Source organism: Mesoplodon mirus (genome assembly GCF_964341445.2).
Source record: "Mesoplodon mirus genome assembly, chromosome: 3".
NCBI classification, from domain to species: Eukaryota; Metazoa; Chordata; class Mammalia; order Artiodactyla; family Ziphiidae; genus Mesoplodon; species Mesoplodon mirus.
Genome location: NC_138978.1, coordinates 50,710,662 through 50,720,059, shown reverse-complemented (window position 1 = coordinate 50,720,059; position 9,398 = coordinate 50,710,662). Strand labels below are relative to the sequence as shown.

The 9,398-nt window shown below is 44.3% G+C and overlaps 1 pseudogene across 1 annotated transcript; it reads right to left on the bottom strand.

Moving 5' to 3' along the window:
• Positions 1–4,621: 4,621 nt before the first annotated feature.
• LOC309801447 (ferritin light chain-like) lies at positions 4,622–5,221 on the bottom strand (annotated as a pseudogene). The gene has a single exon. The product of its transcript is annotated as a ferritin light chain-like (transcript).
• Between the last annotated feature and the right edge of the window lie 4,177 nt (positions 5,222–9,398).

Genomic DNA, 9,398 nt, shown 5'->3' with positions numbered 1-9,398 from the left:
TGGGAATTCTGTGTACTTTCTGCTCAGCTTTTCTAAAAACCTAAACCTGCTTTAAAATGAAGATTATTAATTAAAAAAAAAAACTTAACCACACATCTCCTTAATCATAGCTAACATTTATGTAGCACTTACCAGGTGCCATTCTCAGCACTTTGCCTATATTGACTCTTTCAAAATTTTCACATCAAACTTATGAGCGAAGTATTATTATTATTCTCATTTTACAGATGAGGAAGTTGAGGCACAGTGAGGTTAGGGGAACTTGCCCAGGGTAGCACAGCTAGTAAATGGCGGGGCCCTCTTTGACCCCAGGCAGTCTGGCTGTAGTGCTTGTACCATGCTGTACTACATGCTTCTACCCTATACCCTACCGTGTGCCAGATGTGTGCTTTATCTGCTCGGGTGGCCCTCTCTCAGGATGCGTTTCAGACCTGCCACAGGCTGGGGTAGGTGACTCTGTTCCATGCTCTCATACGCTCTGGCCTTGACTCTGCAGACACACCACATTTAGCGTACATTTGTTGAATGTATCTTAAGGGATTGCCAAGGAAGTGTTTGGCACGTGTTTGTTGAATCCCAGAGAAACTATGGACTTGTGCTAAACTGCCAACTCATATCTGTCCACAAAAAGGCAGCCAGCTGAGTGAGCTTGCTCTCCTGGTCACCACTGCTTTCTTCTCTGATGTCCTGGGGCCTCTTCCTTGATCACCTCTCTTCATCCTGGCTTGGTCTCGGTGTCAAGGCCACCACTGACTTTTCCTGTGTTTACTTTTTTCTCATTGTTGAAAATAAAAATGTTGGTCACACCCCTATCCTTCAACTCTGCTCTTGTTCTTCATGTTTCCTTAAAGTTTTATCTGCAGAAACTCTCGTTTCTGGTACAGAGTTAATCCAAGCCAGGAGATGAGAACTCATTTAGGGAGACAAAGAGTTCACTTCCAGTGCCCGACTCTCCTGAAGATCATTTCCTTGCCAGCAAAGACAAAGAAAAGGAGCGAGGAAACAGCTCGCTGTGTCAGAAACACTGCACCATGGGTCCCACTCAGTGGACCACCTGCGCCTCCCCACTCTGACCATTTCTTCTAAGGAATCTGACCCTGGAGACATGAGTGGAGGTGGTCTGGATTCCCCTCCCTGACAAGTGGCCCCTGGGAAGCTGGAGCTTTCCTGGGACTCTGGGGGCTGGGCTGTCACTGAAGATAGGCCTCAGAGCCAAGGTTACAGGCTAGAAACCACCCTAAGGATGGCAGCAGAAATAGCCTGTGTGTTCATTACCTTCGGTGCCCCATTAATATGTGTTTAATAAATGAAAGAATATTGATTGCACTGTGATTGGAGGTTGGAACTTCCCGTCCCCAAGCTAAGCAGGTTGCAAAGCTTGGAGCTGAAACAGGTCTGGAGACGTCACGCAGCTGGAAAGCTGGAGTGGGACAGGCAGCCCTCCCCTGCCTCTGCTCGCTCTGCATCAGCCACGCCTCACCCCTTCCACTCCCTACTCCCTCCAGCCCAGGGACAGTGCCCTTCTTTTGTCCCCCTTATTTCCTGCTCCCCCTTCCCCAGGCTAACTCTTAGCCTTCTGTCCAGGCCCAGCTGAAATGTCAGCTTCTCCAAAGATCCTCTTAAATTCCCCTTCCTTTCTCCCCTTACAGAGGGCCCGCTCTATGTTCTCAGAGGATCCTGCACTTCCCCTGGCATTACACTTGTGCCACTTAATTGTAATGAATAAAGTCATGGTTTGACTTTCCAGTTAGTGAATAAACTGTGTAAGGGGAGAGAGAATGGCTCTGTCTTGTTGGCCATTTTATCCCTCACTACGGTGCCTGGAAGAAGGGAAGCACAGATTAAGTATTTGTCAAATAAAGGAATGAACTCTAAAGTACGAGGGCAAAGACATGGGCCTTAGAGCCAAGGTCACGGCCAAAAACCACCCTAAGGAGGGCAGCAGAAATAGCCTTTGTGTTCATTACATTCTGTGCCCCATTAATGTGTGTTTAATAAATGAAAGAATATTGATTTCACTATTTGCGGAGGTTGGAACCCCTCGCCTTCCAACTAAGTAAGTGTTGAATGGAGCGAACACCTTTTCCACCAAGAATCAGAATAGCCCGTGCTAATATATTCTGGGAGAGTTTTGGACCACAGATTAAAAGAAAAAAAGAAATTTCCCTCCCTTCCAAACCACTTCCTTGAGGATGCACTGAATCACAGTGAATGGCCAATTGAGCTGCCAGTAGGCCCGTTAGAAAGTGGGTTGTCATTAGAAAGTGGGTTGTCTCATATTACGTAGGATTAACATTAGGCATTTCTGTCTCAACTCATTGAAAGGCCTCAAGTGTCCTTGGAATTTCAGTGACCTTTCCCCATCAATGATGACATTGTTCTCCCACCCGATGGCTTAATTCACAGGAAATACAACCCACTCCTCATCATTGCTGCCCACCACATCTGGGATGGGGGCCGAGGGCCTGGGAGCACTGAGCTCCAGGCACTGAGATGTTACATTTCCTTGCACCAAACCTCCCGGGCTGCAGGGCCTCCTGAGATTTGTTTCCTGTATCTTTCTGCAATCTTTTTGATGGTCTTAGCTGAGAATTAGGAGGCAGTGGCACAGGCTCTAGGAGCCTAGCAGGTCTTAAACCTGTCATCAGCAGAGCTCCTCTGGTGCAATAGCAGTAGTGTGAAGCCGCTGATCAGAAACCACCTAGAACTCAGGCAATGGTGTGGGATCCAAAGCCCAGGCAGACCATGTTCATTTAGGGGAAGGCACAAGGGAATAATGGCTTTTGACATGTTTGTTTTTGAATCCTCTCTATGGCCTGAAGACTTTGCTGTTTTGCTGCCTCCATTTTCCTGATGAGGGTCTGTGGCTCAGAGCACACAGCAATTGGATGGAGTATCTATTGAGCACCTACTTGTGTTACATGGTATACTAGGGGTTTAAATTCTTTCCCTCCTCTGTTTCACATTGCAGCCTTGTGATGTAGAAACTGAAGCCAAGGCAGAGTTGGCTAATTCTTTTCTGGTGCAATTCAGCCTCGTTAGGCAAACTTCTCCAGCAGCTTGGCAGCCAAAGCAGGGAAGATGAGTGATTGAGTGGCGCAGAATGAAGCATCCATAGGATGGTGAGAAGAGAGTTTGGGCAGGGAAGGAGGTGAGGCTGGTAGGAAAGCAAGGATGAGTCTTATTCAAGGTGAATCCCTCATGCTGGGAGCATGATGGGCACTCAGAACATGTCTTCTGAACAGATGTGTGAATGCTAACAGGGGACTGATGGGAAGGTGAACCAAGTTCCTGGAGGGTCCAGGGAGGCCTTAGAGCAGTAGGGATACAAGTGAGCTGCTAGGAGTTGGGAATACTAGTGGGGGAATACTAGGGGAGGGGAATACTAGTGACCTTTAAGACTCTCAGAAGAGGAGCCATTTGGAAGGCTGAAGTGATGGTAAGGGCCACCGTGGGACCATTACTGGGTAGCTGCAGAAGCATGTGGCAATGGCCACTGGCACTGAGGAACAAGAGGCCAATGAGAAACAGCCTGGAGTAACTCCTTCCATGCATCCCCTGGGTTTTTCATACTATTCTGTGTGGGATTGGATGGATGCACGTCTCTAACAACTTTGAAGAGTCAAGTGTCAGGCTTCTCCAAAGCTCTACTTCCAAGGGGGAGAAAAGACTATAAACAAAGACTGTAAACGTCTCTATATCAAGGTCCACTTTGCCCTTGTGACGTGAATGTCACCTGTAGTGTGTAACCAGGAAGCTCAGATGTGGGCTGTGGTGCCTCCCAGTGTGTCTATGGATTTGGTCGGTGGAAGGCAAAGATAGCACTGATCTATGAATACATTTTCTTTTTCATTCAGGCACTGCGTTTACTCAGTCAGCCCTGGCTTCCTGCAGCAGAGGTCTGGGCTGTAATAGAGCTGGTCTTATTTTTTTATTAAGTTCATGAACTTTGAAGGAAGGAACTTGGAAAAAAAGGTCTCATTGCCTCGGGAATGAAGACTCATGCTTCTTTTAAAGCCAGACATTGGGGTGGCCTTGCTTGTTATAGACACAAATAATCTGGGTGGAAAATTGCAGTGGAGTGGCAAGGAGAAAACTGGATGACTTCTTGGGGTGAAGCAGGTGGGGTGGGGGAGGAAAGGTCAGTGAAAGGTCAACCTAAAATGGAGAGATCCTGAGGAAAGGCATGCAGACTTCAACTGTGGCTAGACATTTGTATAGATTGACTTTGTGAAGATAGAATCTGCCATAGACCCTTCCAGAATCTGGGATAATGGGAAGAACATGGTCTCTGGATTCAGATGAATTTGGCTTTAAATTTCAATTTGGCTACTTACTATAAGCTTCATGACCTACAATTTCCCAAACCTCTTGAGTTTTGGTTTCCAAATCTGTACAATGTAAAAGAATATCTACCTGGCAGGAGCGTTGAGGGGATTGGATGAGACAGTGCAGGAAAAGTGTCAGGCACTGGGTTTATAAAGAGAAATGTGGTTCAAGCCTTCCGAATTCACATTATTATTATTGTTAGTATTTTTTGCTGCAAAAAGCTTTACTGTTTCCATTTGGTCCAAGGCTTGGGAGAGGGCTCCAGGACAGTTAAAAGGCTGTTCAGTGGCTGCAGAGAGAGGCTTCAGGCAGAAGCACTGACACCAGAGGGGCTTCTCAAAGGCTGCTGGGCTCCAGAGGCTCCTAGTCGTGCTTGAGGGTGAGCCTTTCAAGGAAATACTTGCCCAGCCCCACCTGGGGACCAGCCAGCCTGCAGAGGTTGGTCAGGTGGTCACCCATCTTCTTGATGAGTTTCACCTGCTCATCCAGGAAGCGGCTCTCCAGGAAGTCTGAGAGCTGGGGGTCTGTGTGGGCAGAACCCAGGGCATGCAGAGCAAAAAGCGCCTGGTTCAGGTTCTTCTCCATGAACAGGGTGGCTTCCACAGCATCCTGGACTTTACCCCACTCATCTTGAGATGGCTTCTGCAGTCCTGGAAGAGGGCATGGCCGCAGCGCTGGTTTTGCATCTTTAAGAGATGTTCGGTGCCCTTGTGCTTCTCCTCAGCCAATTCATGGAAAAAGTCACCCACGCCCTCCAGAGCCACATCATCGTGGTGGAAATCAAAGCCCAGAGAGAGAGGTAGGTGTAGGAGGCCTGCAGATGCAGGTTCACCAGGCGGTGGATGGCGGTCTCCACCTGGGTAGAATAATTCTGAAAAATCCAGGAGCTCATGGTTGATCAGCAATAAGGAGCTAAGCTCAAAAAATAGTGTTGGCTGGTCCCAGAGGCCGAGGATAGCTGACTGGTTGGTTCTGAAAGTTGTGGCTGGAAAAATGGTTGGCGGGTGGTCAGAGGCTAGAGGAAGGGGTGTCCCTGGGTCAGTTCTGCCCAAACACTGTTGAAGAAAGAGACACCGAGCACACTGCTCATGGTCACCTTCTTTAATGAAATATATCTTCGAGTTATTCAGCGCAGTGGTTCACACGATTTAATTGTTAACTGACCAGGAGGCTGACTGCTGCACTGGAGTTTTCCTCCTCTGCAAAGTATCATCAGAGGAGTGCTGGACATCAGGGCCCACCTAGTGTTCATCAAACTTCTCTGTTGATGGGAATTTCCTGGGGGTACTTGTTCGACATTACAAGTTTCTGACTTCATCCCAGACCCATTGAATGAGGAGCTCCAGGGACCCAGGAGGCTGTGTATTTAACAAGAACCCCAGACAAGTCTTGTCATCAGAGAATTTGGGGAAACACCAGCAATCCTAGTTGTACCATTGACTGATTAGTGAAAACAAGCTAGTTTTAGAATACATTTTAAAAATATAAAGTAAAAATTTACTGTAAAGATGATCTCTAAGATCCAGAGTTATTTATAAAACACCCTTTGACTGATATTTGGGGGAAGAGTGTATCATTATGCTTTTAGGAGAAAGATGCTCTTTCATTCCTCCCTGCCTTTGCTGTTACTGCTCTCTCTGTCTGAAATTCTCTATCTACCTTGTCTACCTGGCAAATCTTGCTTCTTCTTCAAGGGTCAGTTCAACAATCACATCCTCTGAAAAGCTCCCATGATTCTCTCAGGTAAATCAGCTGCTTCTTCCTCTCTGTGCCCTTTGTGCCTTTGTGTTATGTCTTTTGTAAGATGAATCACATCATATTATGTGTTTGTTTTTATGTTTCTCTCCACATTAATTTTTGCATATAAAGGTCAAGAGTGTGGGTTCTGGAATCAAAGTGCCTAGGTTTGAATCTTTCTCTCTGAAGAGATCAGAGCAGACAAAACAGAAGAGATCACCTTGAATTGGGTGTTGGAGGATAAGCAAGAATTGTCCAGATGGAGAAAGGAGATTTCCAGTGAACAGCAGGTGCAAAAAGTGTGGAGGTCACAGAAAAACACACTTTCCCCATCTTGAACCATTTTTAATGAGAAGCTCATTTTTTGCAATAATATCTTTTAAGATCTTGAATATTTCCCATTGTCACTTTTGGTGTCTTTTCATTAGACTTTATTTACAAAGGCCATAAAAGGGCCTATTGTAATTCTGAAAATAATGTTTTAAATGGTTAGTCTGGGTTAGTCTTCAGATTCCCCTGTATGATTTTGCAAAGCACATGACCCTGCGTGTGAATGGCTTTGGTTGCAAACATGCCTGGTTCAAAGCATGCCTCTTCCACATATCACTGGGTGGCTTTGAGCAAGTTACTTAGCTTCTCTGAACTTCTCATGTGTAAAACAGAAAATTAACAGCCTTTCCCTCTACCCTCTCAGAGTTGAACAGGGCACTTAAAAAATAGATACCAGTTAGAAAGATTTTAAAATAATCTTGATAGACCAGGGCACTAGGCTAATACTGTTTACAAGAAATTTTAAAAACATAAATGTCAAGTCCAGAATTTAAGATTACATATAAAATGGAACTACTGGCTTGAGGAAAATTAGTAAGGTTGCAGCTCATGTCATAAGCACCAGAAAAAATTGTTAGAAATCAAGTTCAATTGGCTCCAATGGGGTACTGGAACACTAAAAATGTGCTTTTTACTTTGGCATCATAACTAGGTTGGCAAACATTTTTTAGCTGTGTAATGCCAAGTGTTGTCAGGGAAGAGGGCATTGGGACCCGTCATGCACTGCTGGTGGGAGTGTAGACTTATGTAGTCACTCTGTAGAATGATCTGGCACTACTTGAGCACATTAAGCTTGTATATGCCTGTGATCTGTCAGTCCCACTCTTTGTTAGTGGCAAATTCTATAGATTGGTTCAGCCAACTTCCTTCTGCTTCACTTAGAACGTGATTTCCTGCACCCTAGGCGATGGAAAGGTAAAATCTATATTTTCCAGATGCCCTTATTGTTCAGGTTCCATTAATGACCTAGCTTCCTCCAAGCAATGTATGTATGTGATATTTGGAAGGTGGAAGTGATTATCATGAGGCAGAGGTCTTGTTTCTGATGTGTCTGTTATTTTTGTTGGTACGTGTGGTCACAAAGACTTTTAGGTAGCTGAAATTTATTTTTCAGAAGATGTAGTAGAGGGCCTGATATCTGGTCCTAACATGGTGAGTATCAAGAAGCTGGGCAATGGGCCTCCCTGCTTTCAAAGAGGTGGTGTTGGTTTCTAGGTCCTCTGGCCCATTGCTCCCTGGTGGGTCAGTTCTGCTGTGTAGTTCCAGGTGTCATTCCTGGAAGCTTGACCTAAATCCTGCTTTCTTCCAACCATTTAAAAATAAGAATTCTCTCCATTTTATATATATATATATATATATATATATATATATATATATATTTTTTTTTTTTTTTTTTTTTTTTTTTTTTTTTTTGCTAAGCTAGCTCAAGGAGATTCTGGCAACTAAAACTGATCCAAGAGAATTTCTCATAAATGGGACGTAAGTGAGGATGCTCATCACAATATTATATGTAGCAGCTGGGAGAAGGAGGTCACCTCTTTACTGTCATTGAGGGGATGGATTTAGAAAATGAGCTGGATGTACACTCAGGAATACTATGCAGCAATTATAGTCAAGGAAATACTATGCAGAAATTATAGTCAAGGAAATGATTGTCAACATGGTAATGTGGACAGATCTTAATAATTACCTTTAGTTAAAAAAAAAGAAAATATAGTTTATAGTATAATAGCATTTATGCAAATTGAAATATACATGCATAAAAAACAACTACATGATTGACACTGACATAAACCCTCATCTAATCTTTCTCACATTAGACTGAGTGCCTAATCAGGAGGGAGAAATAAAAGTCAGGAATGCAGACAATGAGGAATAAAGAAACAAGGGGGCCTTGTATATAGTGACCCATGAACTTAGGAGAATGATCTTTGCACCTGAGATGGGGAAAAGAAAAGAAGAACCAATGTCATATATCACAGGAGAAAATCTTCCACATCTATACTGCAGCATAAATGTTTCTGTGCTATACACTAAGAGAGGCATTGACAAAAAACTAATGCCTATAAGGAGGGAGAGAGGATGATGAGGGGACTACACATGGGTCACACGAGCAATGATTGAAGATCATGGAGTTATTCAGCCTGGAGGAGAACAGAGAGTGAGATAGGGTGACCAACCATCTTGGTTTACCTGGAATTTTCCCAATTTTAGCACTGAAAGTCTTATGTCCCAGGAAACCCCTTAGTCCTGGGCAAACCAGGATGGTTGGTCACCCTAGGGAGACATCACTGGTGTCTGCAACTATTTGAAGCACTTTCCTAGAGAGAGGAAGTAAAGATATGTGACTCTGTGTACCTTCAGAGGGCAGACTTTAGACCACTGGAAAGAACAAAGCTAGAGGAAGGAAATTTCTGGTTCAATTCATTGAGGACTTTCTAACAACCAGCTGTGAACCAGTGAGCAGTTACTACTCTTGACCACTACAATTTAGTGAGTTCCTGCTGTTTCCATATCCAAGCTCATGCTCCTCACTGCACGACAGGCCAATAAATTGGGAGACCGAGGTGTTGGGGCAAGGAATAATGACTTTATTGGGAAAGCCAGGAGTCTGAGAAGATGGTGAACTAATGTCCTAGAGAACCATACTACTCAAGTCAGAATTCAGGCTTCTTTTATACTAAAAGAAGAGGGAGTGCTGTTGACTGTTGCAAACTTCTTGGTGTTGGAATCCTTTGTTCTTACAGTTGTCCACATAGATCAGGTCATGATGTTCCTGTAAACCTCCAACAAGACCAATGTTATTCTCTGTTCTGCAACTTTTTATCTCTATGTGAATGGAAATTGTTAAACCCTTAAAGGCCAGAGCCTTGAGAATGGGCTATCCTGTATATTTCAGGCTATAGGCAACATTTTTAACTCCAAGCAAAAGCAAAAGAATACAAAGGTAAAAGTAACAGATCCAATAGGGAGTCAGATCTCTTCTTCCCTATTACACTGCA